General features: G+C 45.8%; 2 pseudogenes across 2 annotated transcripts in view; one reads left to right on the top strand and one right to left on the bottom strand.

Moving 5' to 3' along the window:
• The window catches only part of LOC309653935, a 111,698-nt pseudogene that overhangs the window by 28,560 nt on the left and 58,827 nt on the right, over positions 1-24,311 (bottom strand). The window contains exon 7 of the transcript in view: positions 7,959-8,056. The product of the transcript in view is annotated as an uncharacterized misc_RNA (transcript). The remainder of the gene's footprint in view (positions 1-7,958; positions 8,057-24,311) is intronic.
• On the top strand, positions 11,599-18,508 carry LOC309653934 (uncharacterized protein C2orf78 pseudogene; annotated as a pseudogene). Its single transcript has 3 exons — positions 11,599-11,686; positions 14,574-15,323; positions 16,596-18,508. The product of its transcript is annotated as an uncharacterized protein C2orf78 pseudogene (transcript).

The following is a 24,311-nucleotide window of genomic DNA, read 5'->3' as shown; positions in this document are numbered from 1 at the left end:
TTCCTTTGTGTGATATGTAGCTTCTAAGGCAAGGTTGCTTTTCAATTTTTACAGTTATTTCCTTCCTAACACAGAGAGCACATTGATCAACAGCCATCGTTCGCTTGTAGATCTTAGCTACCGGAGAAGAAAAAGAAAAAGTCAAGCCCCACATCTCTAATTCCCCATTTAGGGAATTCCCTGGCGGTCCAGCGCTTAGGACTCGGTGCTTTCACGGCCAGGGCCACGCGGCGCGGCAAAAGAAAAAAAGAAAACACAAACATCCACATTTATCTAAAACAATGTTGTGGAGTCCTTTGGATTTTCTTACATTTGAAAATCTTTTTTAATTGGATTCTAGGGATGATGGTTTTTTGAGGTCTTGGGATGTCATCTTCTTGGATGTGGAAGATGATTCTAAGTTCTAGGATAAATACAAAAACCTTCTTGATACTTTTTAAGCTTCCTTTCTGCTTATTATATGAGTTATATTCATGGAAAGATATATTTCTCCTAGGCTTAATACCTGTTACTTGCTGGGTAAAAATATGAATGAGCACAATAATGAAACTCTTTTACACTTACTATTTTGCTGTCTGCTTTGTACCGGTTTTCATTGAAATACTTGTCTATATATGTTGTGGCTACCTATACATTCACATTTGTTGCATTCTGTTGCTTGTTGTGCATTTTTTACTGATTTATCGTCTGTGTCTGTATGCATTGGCTAGGAATTCATTCACCTCTATCACCTCCATCGTGTTTTTTGGTTAATAGTATTCACTAAAATAGAGTGGGCAAAATTCACTTTCATAATATTGCATGTATGGTACAGAATGTCATTTGTTAGTAAATTCATTAGGCTTTGATACTTGCCCACATACCCCAGTTTTCATTAATATCTATGGATTTCTTTTTCGTTACGTAACATGTTTTTCATGATTTTTCTTTGTCTTTCTAGAACTTATTGTATCTTCCTCCATATAAATCATACGCAATAGATCAGCTTATTCATCTATTAATTATTACTGCTATTATTATTGGTGGTGGTGTTATAACCACTTTATAGATGAGTAATCTGAAGTAATCAGATAACTTTTCTCTTTCCAAAAGCACTTAAGAAATCCACTTTCGGGTAATCATTTTGAGGTAGGATGAGAAACCAGGCTTGAAGAGGGCAAAAATGACTCTTTCAGTTCACCAGTTGGACTGAGCTATATATACGTCAACTCTAGGTAATAGCATGGGAACTGCACAAGCAAAGGGAGACACTGAAGATGACAATGGTAATGGCCGTACTGTTTTCTAATGGACAAAAAAAATGCTTATATTATAAGTTCTATTTCTCCTGCTTTCTGGCACTATCATGCTCAGAGTGGAGTCCTGGCAAGGAAGTCAGGATACTTAGGTTCTGAAACCTGGTAATGACACTAACATAATGAGAGAACCTGAACAAGTCAACCCGACCTCTCTGAGCCTCAGTTTCCTTACTCGTGAAATGAGACTGAAAAAAGAGAAAGTTCTCTAAGGGCCTCCTAGTTCTAAAATGCTTCCAGTCTAGGAAATAGCATAGAAGTCAATACGAGTGCAGGCTGAAGGGAAAGACAGGGCAGGGAGAAGGTTGCTTCCAGCCTAGAGAACAATGTCTGAACCATACCACTTGGCTCTTCTGCCCATCTGTGCCCAAGATGGGAGCACAGGCAGTTAATACAGAAGAGTGGAAAACTGCTCAGTCCTTACAGCCATCATTAACTGTCTGATTTTGGGTTTCTCAGGAAGGGTCGATAGTAGAGGTGTCCTGAGAGCAAGAACCTTAAGATACTGCTGTTCCTCAAACGTAGTGAGAATTTCTCAACCTCCCTGAGTTTTTCATGACCCTCTTGTTCTTACAGAAAATTTCCAAAATCCATCTCTACTTGGAACTCTAAATTCTCTGCAGCATTGTCTTCCTGTGGTGAGCAATGCAACTTCCCTAACACGAAGTGTCTGCAACTTCTCCAGAGTCTCTGCCCCTGCCGTCAGTTCGGCATCGGCTACCGGTACCTCTTTCCAGACACTCATGGGTAGTGCCTACCTTTACCAACATTCCAGCACGACTATGTTATCTGGAGTTACTGACCACAGCCAGATCTCCACTTCAGCTCCTTCCTATCCAGGTGTTCTTGAGTGGGACATCACAGGAAGCACTGAAAAGAATTCCTCTTCACTCGGAGACTTTACTCTGGCACTCACTGACCGGCACCCAGCTGCTTCCTCCATGTTTATGGCAGCCCAGTATGATAAAACTTCAGACGCCAATAACATGGTCCCTCTATATCCATCACTTTCTGCCAGGCTTGCTCAGGGAGCACCATCTCAGATTCCAAATCAGGGGCATAGCCGCCTGTCACTTCCCTACCAGGAAGGAAGCCAGGTATATTACTATAACCAAGGCACACTGGGGTCTTCACTGTATGGAGAACTTGGCTCCTGCCCGCAATCCTATGGCTCCGCGTCATACACAGGAAGTAGGGCCTCTGCGCAACCAGAAATGGGAATGGGACTGAAGGAGATTCAGCCCACAAATATCCGACCACCAGCTTCCACCTCTGCAATCTGCCACCCTGTGTCTGCTCAACGCATCACAGAAACAAGTTTTCAAGGTGAGTATACAAACGGCAGAGAAAGCTGAAGAATGAGGTCGGCATTCACAAATGGGGTCAAATCGACAGCTGGGAAGGGGTGTAGAGACAGGTAGAATTTAGATCCTGAGCCTTTAGTAACCACTACCTTCGCTCAGTGCCCTCTGTTTTTAGACTCTATATAAGAACACCTAGGGCTTCCCTGGTGGCGCCGTGGTTAAGAATCCGCCTGCCAATGCAATGCGGGGGACACGGGTTCGAGCCCTGGTCTGGGAAGATCCCACATGCCGTGGAGCAACTAAGCCCATGTGCCACAACGACTGAGCCTGCATTCTAGAGCCCGTGAGCCGCAACTACCGAAGCCCACGCGCCTAGAGCGCATGCTCCGCAACAAGAGAAGCCCGCACAGCGCAACCAAGAGTAGACCCCGCTAGCCGCAACTAGAGAAAGCCCGTGCACAGCAATGAAGACCCTGTGCAGCCAAAAAAATAAATACGTAGAATAAATAAGTTCAAACAATCAATCAATAAATAAACGTAAATTAAAAAAAAACAAAAAAACAAAAAAACAAAAAGAACACCTAATGCAGGTGGGAAGGTGGCAGGGACACTGTAAAGGTCATCTATGCTACATGTACAAGAACCCCGAGAGCACACCAATAGGTACCACATTTTTCACTGCTGTAGCCGAGCATTCCCCCTGTACTACCACACTGTAGCACTCCCTTCCCTCGTCTACTGCTACAGTCTCTTTGGAAGGTGTTTCAGAACTCTTGTTATGAGAGTGCCAGTTGAAGTGTCCTCACTTCCGTCATTTATACCAGGATTTAAGACCTTGTGGTCCGAGATCCTGTCCAGAGAGCAAGCAGGCTAAGACTCTGTCTTTGTTTCTGTATTTCGTCAGAAAGGGCTCTACCCCCTCTCCTAGTTCATGGTGTGAAGTGTTCTTAGCCTCTCGGGAAAGTGGGGAGAATTGAAAGGACTCTATATGAGAATGCTAGGCTTTGTAAAACATTTCAGTTGTTTAAAAAGAAGACTCATTTTGTATTGGACTTACAACAGTCCTATGAGATACAAAGAGAGCCAAGGATCAGTGACATGAAATGATCACCAGTTAAGCATTACAACAGTCACCGCTTACCTCGTAGCATAGGGCACTGTCCATGATCCTTAAGAAGAGTTAGTAGAAATGCCTTGCCCATCTTGCCCCTGAACCCCTTGAAAGGTACATGACTGCTGTGTTGGTGTTTAGGGGGAGCATCTCATTTACCAGGGACTGACTTCTCCCTTGATCCCTTTGTAGTGATGGAGCCTTCCCTGGTGATGAAAAATTCCCTGGGATTGCAACCTCCAAGCCAGACGTTTTGTGTGACACAAACTCAAGAACTCCCCAAGTCCTGCAGTAGCAGAAACAGTCACATACTTGAGAGTAACCCACCATCTGAACTTGGGGACATTTCAGTGACAGCTCCAGTCCAGAGTGCCAGGCGTCTCCTGGCCCTGCCTCCAGCTCCAAGCCAGGGACAAACAGAGAGTAAGAACGTGGAGGATATCAAAACCAAGCTGTCAAAGCCTCTGGAGGCCTACCAGATCCCAATAGAAAACCAAGATCCTCCACTACTCCCTTTAGGAATCCCTGATATTCCCCAGCCGCTGGCCTGCACCGATCCCCTCAGCCAAGAGGAGCAGCCTGGTTCTGAAAATGCTGATCTGGGAGAGAACAGCCTGAGTCGTCAGGACCTAGGGACACTTGAAAATGGGACTGAACCTAGCAGTGGTCTTGCAGACATTACTACACTGGCGGAGGATATTCACCTTCCCCAGCTCTTTAATTCTTGGAAAGATCTTGATCGATCCCAAGGTCCCAACGTGATCAAAGCTGAAGACACCAGAGCCATTAAGGTGAATCAGGTGCAGGAAAAGCCAAGTGTCGTAAAGGTTCCCTCTGATCAACCCAGGAAGAACAAACAGAAAGCCTCTGAGCCTATCGGTGGTGCTCCCAAGGCCAAAATCCAGCCAAAGGATCCAGAGTGCCTGTTAGGGGGAGAAGCGGTTATATGCACTGCTGCAGTCAGTGACAGGGCTCCTGCGAACACGGCCAAGCACTCTCAAGGCAAACCTCAGAAAGCTGCATCCGGAAAGATCAGCAAAACTGAGAGCCATGGGCAGGAAAAGACCAAAAGGACCAGAGGAAGAAACAAGGCTGAAGAGAACAAGCAGTCAGGGAACAAAGTCAAGGCAGAAGACAAGCCAGCAATCCCCAACACGAAGCGAAAGGAACACCAAACTGAGCTTCGCCAAGAGAGCTTTCAAAAGCCTCGAACCTCCCTTGGCGTGCGCATGCTGGAGTCTGTGAAGGTTCTTCATGCGCTGGGGAAGAAGAATGAGACGAAAACTGGGCTCTCTTCCTGTCGGCTCTTGGGAAATTCAAGCAACCCCAAAGACCCCCAGCCACCCCCAGCGATCCAGCCACGGCGGCATACCCCACGTGAGGGTAAGAGGCCTGAGAAAACGCAAGTCCAAGCCCAGAAAGCAGACAGCAGTGCTGAAACAGAGTGTCCATCTCCATCCCAGTGTGAGCGGCCTCCTCCTGGGAAGGTCAAGTTGATACCTCTGCCTTTTTCTGCCTGGGACAAGCCTCAAGCTCGACCCGCTCCTCGGAGGCCACAGTCTCTGGCCTCACATCGGCCTGCTGTGGCTTACCGTGCCCAGCCTGGTTCTACTGACTCAGCTCAACCTGCTGCAGTCAATTCATCCCAGCCAGCTCCTGCCTCTTTGCCAGGTCCCGCCAAACCAGCTCAGCCAACTGTGGCCAACCCAACCCAACCGGCTTGGACCAACCATACCCAGCCTCGTGTCCCTCAGCCTGCTGCTCCTAGGCCTGCACCCTACAAAACTTCATCTGGCGCTTCTCTCCAGCGCGAGCCTGTTCCCCCTGCTGTGACTAAGCGCCAGTCCCCACCCAAGCTCCAAACCCAACTTCTACTCCAAGACTTCAGCAAGCAACGAGTTCCATGGAGGGAACCCAACGTGCCTGAGCCAGTCATGTCAAAGCCCATCGAACAAGAGCAGAGGCCAGAGCGAGAGGCCATGAAGAGGCGGGCTCAACAACAACGGGAGAATGCTGCCAGATACACCTCTTCGGGGAAGCTGCAATTTTTCACCCAGAGGGACAAAGAAATGGAAATTGCTGACTACTACGGATACGTCAGGTGACAGCTGCTAGGATTCTTGCTGCCACCTTGGCTACCAGCGGTTCTTCCATACATAGGTAAGATAGGTATAGAACCAAATAAGTAAATGGAATAGAATTAATAGATGAGTAATAAACCTTTCGAATTTTGAGATGCTGCTAACTGGGGCGTGAGAAAGGAAGGCCTGAAAGTTGGATGGGAGAATGAAGGAAAGGGGTAAAAACTGAGGAAAGAGGAAGGAACTTGGCCCAGGGCTAGGAAGGCCAAAAGAGACGTATGGATTTAGGAAAGGAAGCAGGAGTGAGGATGAAATGGCAGAAGTAAAAAGCAGGGTCAGGGGTCTGGGTTGAAAGAACACAATTGGAGTAGAGTTGAAGGTGACAGGAGATGAGTCTAGGTTTACTAGGAGAAATAGAAACAAAGTCTCTCGGGGAGGTTGGCCTTAAGTCTCACAACCACCAGATAGGTATTTCAGAAAACAAGAGGTTCACGACACATCTCTGAAAGGTTTGAGTTGCCTTATTCAGGTGTGATTATAGTGGGGGAATAGGCAAATCTACCAGAGAAGTGGCTAGGGCTCAGAGTCCTCCTAGGGGCAGCTGACGACAGGGCCAGAGCCAAGGGAACTGCTGTATCAGGAGGCCCACGAACAAATCAGGGGCATAGCCGCCTGTCACTTCCCTACCAGGAAGGAAGCCAGGTATATTACTATAACCAAGGCACACTGGGGTCTTCACTGTATGGAGAACTTGGCTCCTACCCGCAATCCTATGGCTCCGCGTCATACACAGGAAGTACGGCCTCTGCGCAACCAGAAATGGGAATGGGACTGAAGGAGATTCAGCCCACAAATATCCGACCACCAGCTTCCACCTCTGCAATCTGCCACCCTGTGTCTGCTCAACGCATCACAGAAACAAGTTTTCAAGGTGAGTATACAAACGGCAGAGCAAGTTGAAGAATGAGGTCGGCATTCACAAACGGGGTCAAATCGACAGCTGGGAAGGGGTGTAGAGACAGGTAGAATTTAGATCCTGAGCCTTTAATAACCACTACCTTCTCTCAGTGCTCTCTGTTTTTAGACTCTATGTAAGAACAGCTAGGGCTTCCCTGGTGGCGCCTGCCAATGCAGGGGACACGGCTTCGAGCCCCGGTCTGCGAAGATCCCACATGCCGTGCAGCAACTAAGCGCATGTGCCACAACGACTGAGCCTGCATTCCAGAGCCCGTGAGCCGCAACTACCGAAGCCCACGCGCCTACAGCCCATGCTCCGCAACAAGAGAGGCCACCGCGATGAGAAGCCCGCACACCGCAACCAAGAGTAGACCCCGCTAGCCGCAACTAGAGAAAGCCCGTGCACAGCAATGAGGACCCAGTGCAGCCAAAAAAATAAATACGTAGAATAAATAAGTTCAATCAATCAATCAATAAACGTAAATTAAAAAAAAACAAACAAACAAAAAAACAGAACACCTAATGCAGGTGGGAAGGTGGGAGGGACACTGTAAAGGTCATCTATGCTACATGTACAAGAACCCCGAGAGCACACCAATAGGTACCACATTTTTCACTGCTGTAGCCGAGCATTCCCCCTGTACTACCACACTGTAGCACTCCCTTCCCTCGTCTACTGCTACAGTCTCTTTGGAAGGTGTTTCAGAACTCTTGTTATGAGAGTGCCAGTTGAACTGTCCTCACTTCTGTCATTTATACCAGGATTTAAGACCTTGTGGTCCGAGATCCTGTCCAGAGAGCAAGCAGGCTAAGACTCTGTCTTTGTTTCTATATTTCATCAGAAAGGGCTCTACCCCCTCTCCTAGTTCATGGTGTGAAGTGTTCTTAGCCTCTCGGGAAAGTGGGGAGAATTCAAAGGACTCTCTATGAGAATGCTAGGCTTTGTAAAACATTTCAGTTTTTTAAAAAGAAGACTCATTTTGTATTGGACTTAACAACAGTCCTATGAGATACAAAGAGAGCCAAGGATCAGTGACATGAAATGATCACCAGTAAGAATTACAACAGTCACCGCTTACCTCGTAGCATAGGGCACACTGTCCATGATCCTTAAGAAGAGTTAGTAGAAATGCCTTGCCCATCTTGCCCCTGAACCCCTTGAAAGGTACACGACTGCTGTGTTGGTGTTTAGGGGGAGCATCTCACTTACCCGGGACTGACTTCAACCTTGATTCCTCTGTAGTGATGGAGACTTCCCCGCTGATGAAAAATTCCCTGGGACTGCAACCTCCAAGCCAGACCGCTTTCCTATGGAATGACAGAGAACTTCACAGAACTTGTCAAGATGAAACACCAGTCAGTCTGCGGGAGAAAGGGAAGAAGAGAACGATGGAAATCGTTTCTGGGAAACTATTTTTACATTATGTTTTGTTTGTTCCTGGTAAATAAACTGAAATCTTCTTAACATTCAAACAAAATCTAAACCACTAAATTCAACAACACAGGAGTATAACTTTTGAAAAAAATTTCTTTGGCTGCGCAGCATGTGGGATCTTAGCTCCCCAACCAGGGATTGAACCCACGCCTGCTGCATTGGAAGCGCAGAGTCTTCACCACTGGACCACCAGGGAAGTCCCAGGAATAGAACTTTTAAAGGAGAAGGTATAAACCCCTGGGTTATATGAACTGGAGATTTTTAGTAAGAAGTCAATAGATCTTTTGTTAGGCACATTTTATGTTAGGCTGTCTCCCTGCACAGGACGCAGGCGCCTTGAAAATGGAAATCACATCCCTCTATAGTACGTCCCTCTTCTTCCTGCTTTGCAGTTTGCTGCTCCACTTGTTCAACCCCACCTAGTAATAACCTATACTTCCCTTGTTCCTGTTTTCCCATCTGGAAAACAGACAAAAGGCAACCAAACAACGCAAAGGTCTCAACAAATAAGGGATACCCAAAACCAGAGATGGCCAGAACTTCTGTATCCCTCATGAAACCTAGCCCGGTGTTCAATACTTAGGTATCATTAATACATGCGTGTTGACTGAAACAGTTGAAACGCAATTCTTCCACTTCCCAGTTTAGTTTTAGTCCTCATACAAAACCTGATCATCAAATTCCTTAATGCTAGGAATCACAGTGAAAAATAATTTCTCAACTGACTTCTGTCAGATGAGTGAGAACTAAGGTTAATTCAGTGTATCTGAAGCATAGAAAGTGAGGGCAAACGTGGCACAAGATGGGGCTAGAGAAGCAGAGAGGATTCTAGAGCACGCAGAGTCTTAAAGGCCACCAGTGTGTTTTCTATTCTCAAAACAATGTTTGTGAGCGATGTTTATGAGCAATGTTCCAACTTGCTTTGAAGCTTTCTTGTGTGAAGAATGGATTGGAGGGAAACAAGATATATGGACACTAGTTAGGACCTAATCGCAACAGACAGGCAAGTTCAGTATTAGGATGTTGAGGGAGAGCTGACAGATTCCAAAGAAATTCAGGAGATAAACTGAAGCGGGCTTAATGGGGTATGAGATGGAGGAAAGGAAGGTCTTAGGGAATTAAAGGGTTTACTGCACACACGAGCAGAGTCTCAAAATTAATCATTTGAACGTACAGAGGTGGATCTCCCAAATGACACCGGTTAGGAAGCAACGGTACGCCCTGTAGAATTCCTAGAGACAGCACAAATCAACTGTTTCGATGGAAAATTCGGCGGGACCCTTGATTTCCATGGGAATATAGAGAAAAGAGACACTGATCTGGCTTGCAGGTATTTAGGAAGTTGTTAGCCTGACATCACATACTAGTCTCATGTAAGTAGGCCGTCTGAAGTATGAAGCTTAGGGGAAAAACCTTGAAGAAAACTTAAAAGCTTAAGCCACACCTCTATACTACACCACCTTTCACAGTTTCTTCTCAGATAAGCAGCATCCCCATCAGTGAAGAAACTCACATCTCATAATAGGAACAACAGGCCTAAAAATTAAATGTGTGTCTTTGGAGGTCCCATCTATGCGATATCTTCCTGGTACCAGAAAAGTCCCCAGGAAGATCGATCTTTGCACCCCTGAAAGCTTACCACCAAGGAAAATGACTAGGTCCATAGATTTCCTCCCTCAAACCAGCCTACCTCACACATAAATCACTAGCAACTCAGCCCTTAACTCACATTATCACAGTCACAAGAGTGGTTAGGGAGAAAAGCACTAACCAGGGGAACTAACACAGAGGCAATCCAGGCCAAGCTGGGCTGGTGGCAGATATCTGCTCCTTACGCTCGGGTGCATAATGCGACTCACCACAATGCCTTTTTCACAGACCCTTTTTAAAGTTTCTCCACAAAATCCAACAGCTCAAGTTAGCTCATGACGCTTCAAGGTAAACAATCGTCAAGAGAAAAACATGCAATATGTCTTACAATGTTGGATTCCTTACAAATAGGACAAGGAAATAACCATGTAGACAAAACCAGAGCATTTGAAAACATCTGCGTTCTACAAACATACCAGTGAATGCTATAAATAAGGTAATATGACATAAAACAAAATGAAAACTAGATGTGAGACTGTTCTCTTCAGTGTACAGACTTCATGGCAGTTGCTGCACGATCTAGCTACTTATATCTACAACTCTCTGTTCTGTTAATACAAAATGAGGCCCAAGTGTGTCAACTTGTTTCCCACAGAAACCAAAAAACCTACATGCATCTCTTTTCTCCTGTGCCCTTTCACCTTACCTGCTCCCAGTTCTCCACCAATGTCCTCCTCTTTCTCTAATTATTCTCCTCTTCATTGTGCTTGGCCTTGCACCCAAGCATGCAAGACAGAGAGTCCTAGAGGTCCGAGATTCTAGAGGGGCTGTTTGCAAGGGGGAGGAGATTACGGTAACTGCCACACTGTATATACTTCTGTGCAAAGAAAGAGGGACAGTGTTCAGAATGTCTCTCACATATAAAAAGAGCTGGATGGCAGGATACCTGTGTGGCCCAAGGAACTAGAGCTAGCAAATCATGGGCAAAACAATTGCAACCAAAGGCTGGAAGAGGAAAGGTCTGCAACCAGCTCTGTCTCCTAGCTCTCTGGTATTTGCTGCCAATGGGCAGAGTCTATTTCGTGAAGCATCAAGCACTGAAAAGAAGACTCCTGCTGCTGGAAGTTGACAGGAAGGAACATCCAATGCAAGATCAAGGCTTGTCCTAGAAGCAATGCCCATAATGGAAGAAAAAAAAAAAAAAAAGAAAGCGGAAGAGAAATGTTAAGTCGCAAGTCCAACCTGGCCCCCAGCCTAGCCCAGCCCAAGGAAGGTAGGAGTCAAGGAGAAGAAACTAAAAGAGAAGAGCCTTGGACCACAACATTCTCCACAGGGTACACTCAACAAACTTCACCCTGCTCTTTAACCAAGTTACAACTGTAATAGTTCAAACTACATGGCTCTTTCCTTCCTAAGGATACTAGTTAAATAAGATCTATATAGCTCTAAGTATATGATACATAAAATAGAATACTCTGTAGAATATAAGTAACTGTTAGTTAATTATATTAATGAACGTCTGTAAGAAATGTTGCAATGATTTCCCTAATGGAAGAGCCTGGGGGAGGTAAATCTGTCTTCTAGGATTTCCTCCCCAGAGCTCAGAAATTGAGGGGTTGTTTTAGCTCTCCTACGCTCTCTTCACCCAAGCCCGCCCTCCTGTTGGGGATCGGACCTCCCTATTGGCTAGCTCATACCTTTCAACTGCCTGCTTTGTGACATCACTCTCCTACCAAACCTACTACCACTTGGTAGAGGTCTTGGGGTTTCCGTGGAGCCGTTTGGACCAGTAACCAGTGACCTTTGTACTGGACACGTGCGCCGTTCAGCTGCAGCCACTCAGACATCCTCTAGTGTTGTCTCCTCATCCCTTGTACCTGCAGTTGATGTCTCCTCTTCTCTGACCATGTCAGGTAAGAAAAGAAACTTTGGAAAGTTTTGCGTTCGATTTCTTTTGCCCCTAAATTGAGGAGGAGATTCAAAATAGCGTGGAATAATGAGGGAAAGTATTGAACTACAAGTCTGGAGACCTAATTTCAGTTTTGACTTTGACGTTTACTGTCTGTGTGACTTTGGACAAATCACTGACTGCCTCACAAAGCCTGCTGCTTTCCTTATCTGTTACGTTAGGATACCACATTGGGTTGATCACTCTGATCCCCTTCTTTTCCAATATTGAGCCTTAAAGGGTACCCATGTAGAAAATGAAATCAGAGACTTCTCAAAAGAGTGTTTCAACAGAAACATAGAAAAGCCAGGTGACACAGAAAACTAGCGATATATACCAAGATGTTTCATCTCCAATGGTCTCCCTCCACTAGTATTTCGACTAGTTGAAAAGAGAGAATAGGGAGAGAGGATGGAGAGTACTGGGCTATATAGGGAGGCACAGAGTCAAACGTAAGCAAGTTTAGGATTGTTTTCATTAGCACAGGCCAACAGGAACCAAGAGATGGGAAAAAAATATAAGAATGAAGAGGGAAAGCATAGAGGAGCTCTCAAGAAAGAGGCAGTTTGCCATGGAATGTTGATGGGAGCCAAAGATTTTAAATTAAAGCAGAAACAGCACAGAGGGAAATCTGCTCAGAGCAGGGCAAAACAAAGCTGATGGTAGCAAATCCTTACATTAACAGACTAAGAAGGAAAGTAAGGCCAGAACAGGGGATCACCAGGAAGGGCAGCCTATCAGAAAAGTCATACTCCGTTTTCTTTCTTTTATTGCCTCTCTGAATACAGCTGGCACTTGACAGTTTGGAATAGAAACATTTTAGAAGTATGTTTTAGAAATGATGCTTCCTAGAAACCAGAAACCAAAGTGGTTATCTAGGGGGCTGCTTTTCAGTGTTCTATTCTTTCTAATTTTTAAACTAGGTAGACATTTGACCAATTAAACATTTTAAATGATATCTTCTACATTGAATCAGAAGGACTATTTCCTTTGTGTGATATGTAGCTTCTAAGGCAAGGTTGCTTTTCATTTTTACAGTTATTTCCTTCCTAACACAGAGAGCACATTGATCAACAGCCATCGTTCGCTTGTAGATCTTAGCTACCGGAGAAGAAAAAGAAAAAGTCAAGCCCCACATCTCTAATTCCCCATTTAGGGAATTCCCTGGCGGTCCAGCGCTTTAGGACTCGGTGCTTTCACGGCCAGGGCCACGCGGCGTGGCAAGAGAAAAAAAGAAAACACAAACATCCACATTTATCTAAAACAATGTTGTGGAGTCCTTTGGATTTTCTTACATTTGAAAATCTTTTTTAATTGGATTCTAGGGATGATGGTTTTTTGAGGTCTTGGGATGTCGTCTTCTTGGATGTGGAAGATGATTCTAAGTTCTAGGATAAATACAAAAACCTTCTTGATACTTTTTAAGCTTCCTTTCTGCTTATTATATGAGTTATATTCATGGAAAGATATATTTCTCCTAGGCTTAATACCTGTTACTTGCTGGGTAAAAATATGAATGAGCACAATAATGAAACTCTTTTACACTTACTATTTTGCTGTCTGCTTTGTACCGGTTTTCATTGAAATACTTGTCTATATATGTTGTGGCTACCTATACATTCACATTTGTTGCATTCTGTTGCTTGTTGTGCATTTTTTACTGATTTATCGTCTCTGTCTGTATGCATTGGCTAGGAATTCATTCACCTCTATCACCTCCATCGTGTTTTTTGGTTAATAGTATTCACTAAAATAGAGTGGGCAAAATTCACTTTCATAATATTGCATGTATGGTACAGAATGTCATTTGTTAGTAAATTCATTAGGCTTTGATACTTGCCCACATACCCCAGTTTTCATTAATATCTATGGATTTCTTTTTCGTTACGTAACATGTTTTTCATGATTTTTCTTTGTCTTTCTAGAACTTATTGTATCTTCCTCCATATAAATCATACGCAATAGATCAGCTTATTCATCTATTAATTATTACTGCTATTATTATTGGTGGTGGTGTTATAACCACTTTATAGATGAGTAATCTGAAGTAATCAGATAACTTTTCTCTTTCCAAAAGCACTTAAGAAATCCACTTTCGGGTAATCATTTTGAGGTAGGATGAGAAACCAGGCTTGAAGAGGGCAAAAATGACTCTTTCAGTTCACCAGTTGGACTGAGCTATACGTCAACTCTAGGTAATAGCGTGGGAACTGCACAAGCAAAGGGAGACACTGAAGATGACAATGGTAATGGCCGTACTGTTTTCTAATGGACAAAAAAAATGCTTATATTATAAGTTCTATTTCTCCTGCTTTCTGGCACTATCATGCTCAGAGTGGAGTCCTGGCAAGGAAGTCAGGATACTTAGGTTCTGAAACCTGGTAATGACACTAACATAATGAGAGAACTTGAACAAGTCAACCCGACCTCTCTGAGCCTCAGTTTCCTTACTCGTGAAATGAGACTGAAAAAAGAGAAAGTTCTCTAAGGGCCTCCTAGTTCTAAAATGCTTCCAGTCTAGGAAATAGCATAGAAGTCAGTACGAGTGCAGGCTGAAGGGAAAGACAGGGCAGGGAGAAGGTTGCTTCCAGCCTAGAGAACAATGTCTGAACCATACCACTTGGCTCTTCTGCCCATCTGTGCCCAAGATGGGAGCACAGGCAGTTAATACAGAAGAGTGGAAAACTGCTCAGTCCTTACAGCCATCATTAACTGTCTGATTTTGGGTTTCTCAGGAAGGGTCGATAGTAGAGGTGTCCTGAGAGCAAGAACCTTAAGATAATGCTGTTCCTCAAACGTAGTGAGAATTTCTCAACCTCCCTGAGTTTTTCATGACCCTCTTGTTCTTACAGAAAATTTCCAAAATCCATCTCTACTTGGAACTCTAAATTCTCTGCAGCATTCTCTCCCTGTGGTGAGCAATGCAACTTCCCTAACACGAAGTGTCTGCAACTTCTCCAGAGTCTCTGCCCCTGCCGTCAGTTCGGCATCGGCTACCGGTACCTCTTTCCAGACACTCATGGGTAGTGCCTACCTTTACCAACATTCCAGCACGACTATGTTATCTGGAGTTACTGACCACAGCCAGATCTCCACTTCAGCTCCTTCCTATCCAGGTGTTCTTGAGTGGGACATCACAGGAAGCACTGAAAAGAATTCCTCTTCACTCGGAGACTTTACTCTGGCACTCACTGACCGGCACCCAGCTGCTTCCTCCATGTTTATGGCAGCCCAGTATGATAAAACTTCAGACGCCAATAACATGGTCCCTCTATATCCATCACTTTCTGCCAGGCTTGCTCAGGGAGCACCATCTCAGATTCCAAATCAGGGGCATAGCCGCCTGTCACTTCCCTACCAGGAAGGAAGCCAGGTATATTACTATAACCAAGGCACACTGGGGTCTTCACTGTATGGAGAACTTGGCTCCTGCCCGCAATCCTATGGCTCCGCGTCATACACAGGAAGTAGGGCCTCTGCGCAACCAGAAATGGGAATGGGACTGAAGGAGATTCAGCCCACAAATATCCGACCACCAGCTTCCACCTCTGCAATCTGCCACCCTGTGTCTGCTCAACGCATCACAGAAACAAGTTTTCAAGGTGAGTATACAAACGGCAGAGAAAGCTGAAGAATGAGGTCGGCATTCACAAATGGGGTCAAATCGACAGCTGGGAAGGGGTGTAGAGACAGGTAGAATTTAGATCCTGAGCCTTTAGTAACCACTACCTTCGCTCAGTGCCCTCTGTTTTTAGACTCTATATAAGAACACCTAGGGCTTCCCTGGTGGCGCCGTGGTTAAGAATCCGCCTGCCAATGCAATGCGGGGGACACGGGTTCGAGCCCTGGTCTGGGAAGATCCCACATGCCGTGGAGCAACTAAGCCCATGTGCCACAACGACTGAGCCTGCATTCTAGAGCCCGTGAGCCGCAACTACCGAAGCCCACGCGCCTAGAGCGCATGCTCCGCAACAAGAGAAGCCCGCACAGCGCAACCAAGAGTAGACCCCGCTAGCCGCAACTAGAGAAAGCCCGTGCACAGCAATGAAGACCCTGTGCAGCCAAAAAAATAAATACGTAGAATAAATAAGTTCAAACAATCAATCAATAAATAAACGTAAATTAAAAAAAACAAAAAAACAAAAAGAACACCTAATGCAGGTGGGAAGGTGGCAGGGACACTGTAAAGGTCATCTATGCTACATGTACAAGAACCCCGAGAGCACACCAATAGGTACCACATTTTTCACTGCTGTAGCCGAGCATTCCCCCTGTACTACCACACTGTAGCACTCCCTTCCCTCGTCTACTGCTACAGTCTCTTTGGAAGGTGTCTCAGAACTCTTGTTATGAGAGTGCAAGTTGAACTGTCCTCACTTCCGTCATTTATACCAGGATTTAAGACCTTGTGGTCCGAGATCCTGTCCAGAGAGCAAGCAGGCTAAGACTCTGTCTTTGTTTCTGTATTTCATCAGAAAGGGCTCTACCCCCTCTCCTAGTTCATGGTGTGAAGTGTTCTTAGCCTCTCGGGAAAGTGGGGAGAATTGAAAGGACTCTATATGAGAATGCTAGGCTTTGTAAAACATTTCAGTTGTTTAAAAAGAAGACTCATTTTGTATTGGACTTACAACAGTCCTATGAGATACAAAGAGAGCCAAGGATCAGTGACATGAAATGATCACCAGTTAAGCATTACAACAGTCACCGCTTACCTCGTAGCATAGGGCACTGTCCATGATCCTTAAGAAGAGTTAGTAGAAATGCCTTGCCCATCTTGCCCCTGAACCCCTTGAAAGGTACACGACTGCTGTGTTGGTGTTTAGGGGGAGCATCTCATTTACCAGGGACTGACTTCTCCCTTGATCCCTTTGTAGTGATGGAGACTTCCCTGGTGATGAAAAATTCCCTGGGATTGCAACCTCCAAGCCAGACGTTTTGTGTGACACAAACTCAAGAACTCCCCAAGTCCTGCAGTAGCAGAAACAGTCACATACTTGAGAGTAACCCACCATCTGAACTTGGGGACATTTCAGTGACAGCTCCAGTCCAGAGTGCCAGGCGTCTCCTGGCCCTGCCTCCAGCTCCAAGCCAGGGACAAACAGAGAGTAAGAACGTGGAGGATATCAAAACCAAGCTGTCAAAGCCTCTGGAGGCCTACCAGATCCCAATAGAAAACCAAGATCCTCCACTACTCCCTTTGGGAATCCCTGATATTCCCCAGCCGCTGGCCTGCACCGATCCCCTCAGCCAAGAGGAGCAGCCTGGTTCTGAAAATGCTGATCTGGGAGAGAACAGCCTGAGTCGTCAGGACCTAGGGACACTTGAAAATGGGACTGAACCTAGCAGTGGTCTTGCAGACATTACTACACTGGCGGAGGATATTCACCTTCCCCAGCTCTTTAATTCTTGGAAAGATCTTGATCGATCCCAAGGTCCCAACGTGATCAAAGCTGAAGACACCAGAGCCATTAAGGTGAATCAGGTGCAGGAAAAGCCAAGTGTCGTAAAGGTTCCCTCTGATCAACCCAGGAAGAACAAACAGAAAGCCTCTGAGCCTATCAGTGGTGCTCCCAAGGCCAAAATCCAGCCAAAGGATCCAGAGTGCCTGTTAGGGGGAGAAGCGGTTATATGCACTGCTGCAGTCAGTGACAGGGCTCCTGCGAACACGGCCAAGCACTCTCAAGGCAAACCTCAGAAAGCTGCATCCGGAAAGATCAGCAAAACTGAGAGCCATGGGCAGGAAAAGACCAAAAGGACCAGAGGAAGAAACAAGGCTGAAGAGAACAAGCAGTCAGGGAACAAAGTCAAGGCAGAAGACAAGCCAGCAATCCCCAACACGAAGCGAAAGGAACACCAAACTGAGCTTCGCCAAGAGAGCTTTCAAAAGCCTCGAACCTCCCTTGGCGTGCGCATGCTGGAGTCTGTGAAGGTTCTTCATGCGCTGGGGAAGAAGAATGAGACGAAAACTGGGCTCTCTTCCTGTCGGCTCTTGGGAAATTCAAGCAACCCCAAAGACCCCCAGCCACCCCCAGCGATCCAGCCACGGCGGCATACCCCACGTGAGGGTAAGAGGCCTGAGAAAACGCAAGTCCAAGCCCAGAAAGCAGACAGCAGTGCTGAAACAGAGTGTCCATCTCCATCCCAGTGTGAGCGGCCTCCTCCTGGGAAGGTCAAGTTGATACCTCTGCCTTTTTCTGCCTGGGACAAGCCTCAAGCTCGACCCGCTCCTCGGAGGCCACAGTCTCTGGCCTCACATCGGCCTGCTGTGGCTTACCGTGCCCAGCCTGGTTCTACTGACTCAGCTCAACCTGCTGCAGTCAATTCATCCCAGCCAGCTCCTGCCTCTTTACCAGGTCCCGCCAAACCAGCTCAGCCAACTGTGGCCAACCCAACCCAACCGGCTTGGACCAACCATACCCAGCCTCGTGTCCCTCAGCCTGCTGCTCCTAGGCCTGCACCCTACAAAACTTCATCTGGCGCTTCTCTCCAGCGCGAGCCTGTTCCCCCTGCTGTGACTAAGCGCCAGTCCCCACCCAAGCTCCAAACCCAACTTCTACTCCAAGACTTCAGCAAGCAACGAGTTCCATGGAGGGAACCCAACGTGCCTGAGCCAGTCATGTCAAAGCCCATCGAACAAGAGCAGAGGCCAGAGCGAGAGGCCATGAAGAGGCGGGCTCAACAACAACGGGAGAATGCTGCCAGATACACCTCTTCGGGGAAGCTGCAATTTTTCACCCAGAGGGACAAAGAAATGGAAATTGCTGACTACTACGGATACGTCAGGTGACAGCTGCTAGGATTCTTGCTGCCACCTTGGCTACCAGCGGTTCTTCCATACATAGGTAAGATAGGTATAGAACCGAATAAGTAAATGGAATAGAATTAATAGATGAGTAATAAACCTTTCGAATTTTGAGATGCTGCTAACTGGGGCGTGAGAAAGGAAGGCCTGAAAGTTGGATGGGAGAATGAAGGAAAGGGGTAAAAACTGAGGAAAGAGGAAGGAACTTGGCCCAGGGCTAGGAAGGCCAAAAGAGACGTATGGATTTAGGAAAGGAAGCAGGAGTGAGGATGAAATGGCAGAAGTAAAAAGCAGGGTCAGGGGTCTGGGTTGAAAGAACACAATTGGAGTAGAGTTGAAGGTGACAGGAGATGAGTCTAGGTTTACTAGGAGAAATAGAAACAAAGTCTCTCGGGGAGGTTGGCCTTAAGTCTCACAACCACCAGATAGGTATTTCAGAAAACAAGAGGTTCACGACACATCTCTGAAAGGTTTGAGTTGCCTTATTCAGGTGTGATTATAGTGGGGGAATAGGCAAATCTACCAGAGAAGTGGCTAGGGCTCAGAGTCCTCCTAGGGGCAGCTGACGACAGGGCCAGAGCCAAGGGAACTGCTGTATCAGGAGGCCCACGAACAAATCAGGGGCATAGCCGCCTGTCACTTCCCTACCAGGAAGGAAGCCAGGTATATTACTATAACCAAGGCACACTGGGGTCTTCACTGTATGGAGAACTTGGCTCCTGCCCGCAATCCTATGGCTCCGCGTCATACACAGGAAGTAGGGCCTCTGCGCAACCAGAAATGGGAATGGGACTGAAGGAGATTCAGCCCACAAATATCCGACCACCAGCTTCCACCTCTGCAATCTGCCACCCTGTGTCTGCTCAACGCATCACAGAAACAAGTTTTCAAGGTGAGTATACAAACGGCAGAGAAAGTTGAAGAATGAGGTCGGCATTCACAAACGGGGTCAAATCGACAGCTGGGAAGGGGTGTAGAGACAGGTAGAATTTAGATCCTGAGCCTTTAATAACCACTACCTTCTCTCAGTGCTCTCTGTTTTTAGACTCTATGTAAGAACAGCTAGGGCTTCCCTGGTGGCGCCTGCCAATGCAGGGGACACGGCTTCGAGCCCCGGTCTGCGAAGATCCCACATGCCGTGCAGCAACTAAGCGCATGTGCCACAACGACTGAGCCAGCATTCCAGAGCCCGTGAGCCGCAACTACCGAAGCCCACGCGCCTACAGCCCATGCTCCGCAACAAGAGAGGCCACCGCGATGAGAAGCCCGCACACCGCAACCAAGAGTAGACCCCGCTAGCCGCAACTAGAGAAAGCCCGTGCACACCAATGAGGACCCAGTGCAGCCAAAAAAATAAATACGTAGAATAAATAAGTTCAATCAATCAATCAATCAATAAACGTAAATTAAAAAAAAAAAACAAACAAAAAAACAGAACACCTAATGCAGGTGGGAAGGTGGGAGGGACACTGTAAAGGTCATCTATGCTACATGTACAAGAACCCCAAGAGCACACCAATAGGTACCACATTTTTCACTGCTGTAGCCGAGCATTCCCCCTGTACTACCACACTGTAGCACTCCCTTCCCTCGTCTACTGCTACAGTCTCTTTGGAAGGTGTTTCAGAACTCTTGTTATGAGAGTGCCAGTTGAACTGTCCTCACTTCCGTCATTTATACCAGGATTTAAGACCTTGTGGTCCGAGATCCTGTCCAGAGAGCAAGCAGGCTAAGACTCTGTCTTTGTTTCTATATTTCATCAGAAAGGGCTCTACCCCCTCTCCTAGTTCATGGTGTGAAGTGTTCTTAGCCTCTCGGGAAAGTGGGGAGAATTCAAAGGACTCTCTATGAGAATGCTAGGCTTTGTAAAACATTTCAGTTTTTTAAAAAGAAGACTCATTTTGTATTGGACTTACAACAGTCCTATGAGATACAAAGAGAGCCAAGGATCAGTGACATGAAATGATCACCAGTAAGAATTACAACAGTCACCGCTTACCTCGTAGCATAGGGCACACTGTCCATGATCCTTAAGAAGAGTTAGTAGAAATGCCTTGCCCATCTTGCCCCTGAACCCCTTGAAAGGTACACGACTGCTGTGTTGGTGTTTAGGGGGAGCATCTCACTTACCCGGGACTGACTTCAACCTTGATTCCTCTGTAGTGATGGAGACTTCCCCGCTGATGAAAAATTCCCTGGGATTGCAACCTCCAAGCCAGACCGCTTTCCTATGGAATGACAGAGAACTTCAGAGAACTTGTCAAGATGAAACACCAGTCAGTCTGCGGGAGAAAGGGAAGAAGAGAACGATGGAAATCGTTTCTGGGAAACTATTTTTACATTATGTTTTGTTTGTTCCTGGTAAATAAACTGAAATCTTCTTAACATTCAAACAAAATCTAAACCACTAAATTCAACAACACAGGAGTATAACTTTTGAAAAAAATTTCTTTGGCTACGCAGCATGTGGGATCTTAGCTCCCCAACCAGGGATTGAACCCACGCCTGCTGCATTGGAAGCGCAGAGTCTTCACCACTGGACCACCAGGGAAGTCCCAGGAATAGAACTTTTAAAGGAGAAGGTATAAACCCCTGGGTTATATGAACTGGAGATTTTTAGTAAGAAGTCAATAGATCTTTTGTTAGGCACATTTTATGTTAGGCTGTCTCCCTGCACAGGACGCAGGCGCCTTGAAAATGGAAATCACATCCCTCTATAGTACGTCCCTCTTCTTTCTGCTTTGCAGTTTGCTGCTCCACTTGTTCAACCCCACCTAGTAATAACCTATACTTCCCTTGTTCCTGTTTTCCCATCTGGAAAACAGACAAAAGGCAACCAAACAACGCAAAGGTCTCAACAAATAAGGGATACCCAAAACCAGAGATGGCCAGAACTTCTGTATCCCTCATGAAACCTAGCCCGGTGTTCAATACTTAGGTATCATTAATACATGCGTGTTGACTGAAACAGTTGAAACGCAATTCTTCCACTTCCCAGTTTAGTTTTAGTCCTCATACAAAACCTGATCATCAAATTCCTTAATGCTAGGAATCACAGTGAAAAATAATTTCTCAACTGACTTCTGTCAGATGAGTGAGAACTAAGGTTAATTCAGTGTATCTGAAGCATAGAAAGTGAGGGCAAACGTGGCACAAGATGGGGCTAGAGAAGCAGAGAGGATTCTAGAGCACGCAGAGTCTTAAAGGCCACCAGTGTGTTTTCTATTCTCAAAACAATGTTTGTGAGCGATGTTTATGAGCAATGTTCCAACTTGCTTTGAAGCTTTCTTGTGTGAAGAATGGATTGGAGGGAAACAAGATATATGGACACTAGTTAGGACCTAATCGCAACAGACAGGCAAGTTCAGTATTAGGATGTTGAGGGAGAGCTGACAGATTCCAAAGAAATTCAGGAGATAAACTGAGGCGGGCTTAATGGGGTATGAGATGGAGGAAAGGAAGGTCTTAGGGAATTAAAGGGTTTACTGCACACATGAGCAGAGTCTCAAAATTAATCATTTGAACGTACAGAGGGGGATCTCCCAAATGACACCGGTTAGGAAGCAACGGTACGCCCTTTAGAATTCCTAGAGACAGCACAAATCAACTGTTTCGATGGAAAATTCGGCGGGACCCTTGATTTCCATGGGAATATAGAGAAAAGAGACACTGATCTGGCTTGCAGGTATTTAGGAAGTTGTTAGCCTGACATCACATACTAGTCTCATGTAAGTAGGCCGTCTGAAGTATGAAGCTTAGGGGAAAAACCTTGAAGAAAACTTAAAAGCTTAAGCCACACCTCTACACTACACCACCTTTCACAGTTTCTTCTCAGATAAGCAGCATCCCCATCAGTGAAGAAACTCACATCTCATAATAGGAACAACAGGCCTAAAAATTAAATGTGTGTCTTTGGAGGTCCCATCTATGCGATATCTTCCTGGTACCAGAGAAGTCTCCAGGAAGATCGATCTTTGCACCCCTGAAAGCTTACCACCAAGGAAAATGACTAGGTCCATAGATTTCCTCCCTCAAACCAGCCTACCTCACACATAAATCACTAGCAACTCAGCCCTTAACTCACATTATCACAGTCACAAGAGTGGTTAGGGAGAAAAGCACTAACCAGGGGAACTAACACAGAGGCAATCCAGGCCAAGCTGGGCTGGTGGCAGATATCTGCTCCTTACGCTCGGGTGCATAATGCGACTCACCACAATGCCTTTTTCACAGACCCTTTTTAAAGTTTCTCCACAAAATCCAACAGCTCAAGTTAGCTCATGACGCTTCAAGGTAAACAATCGTCAAGAGAAAAACATGCAATATGTCTTACAATGTTGGATTCCTTACAAATAGGACAAGGAAATAACCATGTAGACAAAACCAGAGCATTTGAAAACATCTGCGTTCTACAAACATACCAGTGAATGCTATAAATAAGGTAATATGACATAAAACAAAATGAAAACTAGATGTGAGACTGTTCTCTTCAGTGTACAGACTTCATGGCAGTTGCTGCACGATCTAGCTACTTATATCTACAACTCTCTGTTCTGTTAATACAAAATGAGGCCCAAGTGTGTCAACTTGTTTCCCACAGAAACCAAAAAACCTACATGCATCTCTTTTCTCCGGTGCCCTTTCACCTTACCTGCTCCCAGTTCTCCACCAATGTCCTCCTCTTTCTCTAATTATTCTCCTCTTCATTGTGCTTGGCCTTGCACCCAAGCATGCAAGACAGAGAGTCCTAGAGGTCCGAGATTCTAGAGGGGCTGTTTGCAAGGGGGAGGAGATTACGGTAACTGCCACACTGTATATACTTCTGTGCAAAGAAAGAGGGACAGTGTTCAGAATGTCTCTCACATATAAAAAGAGCTGGATGGCAGGATACCTGTGTGGCCCAAGGAACTAGAGCTAGCAAATCATGGGCAAAACAATTGCAACCAAAGGCTGGAAGAGGAAAGGTCTGCAACCAGCTCTGTCTCCTGGCTCTCTGGTATTTGCTGCCAATGGGCAGAGTCTATTTCGTGAAGCATCAAGCACTGAAAAGAAGACTCCTGCTGCTGGAAGTTGACAGGAAGGAACATCCAATGCAAGACCAAGGCTTGTCCTAGAAGCAATGCCCATAATGGAAGAAAAAAAAAAAAAAAGAAAGCGGAAGAGAAATGTTAAGTCGCAAGTCCAACCTGGCCCCCAGCCTAGCCCAGCCCAAGGAAGGTAGGAGTCAAGGAGAAGAAACTAAAAGAGAAGAGCCTTGGACCACAACATTCTCCACAGGGTACACTCAACAAACTTCACCCTGCTCTTTAACCAAGTTACAACTGTAATAGTTCAAACTACATGGCTCTTTCCTTCCTAAGGATACTAGTTAAATAAGATCTATATAGCTCTAAGTATATGATACATAAAATAGAATACTCTGTAGAATATAAGTAACTGTTAGTTAATTATATTAATGAACGTCTGTAAGAAATGTTGCAATGATTTCCCTAATGGAAGAGCCTGGGGGAGGTAAATCTGTCTTCTAGGATTTCCTCCCCAGAGCTCAGAAATTGAGGGGTTGTTTTAGCTCTCCTACGCTCTCTTCACCCAAGCCCGCCCTCCTGTTGGGGATCGGACCTCCCTATTGGCTAGCTCATACCTTTCAACTGCCTGCTTTGTGACATCACTCTCCTACCAAACCTACTACCACTTGGTAGAGGTCTTGGGGTTTCCGTGGAGCCGTTTGGACCAGTAACCAGTGACCTTTGTACTGGACACGTGCGCCGTTCAGCTGCAGCCACTCAGA

The sequence above is a fragment of the Balaenoptera physalus genome (genome assembly GCF_965194825.1).
Source record: "Balaenoptera physalus genome assembly, contig: HAP1_SCAFFOLD_1508, whole genome shotgun sequence".
In the NCBI taxonomy this organism is placed as follows: Eukaryota; Metazoa; Chordata; class Mammalia; order Artiodactyla; family Balaenopteridae; genus Balaenoptera; species Balaenoptera physalus.
The sequence above is the reverse complement of the archived record's forward strand: the minus strand, read 5'-3'. Positions and strand labels throughout refer to the sequence as shown.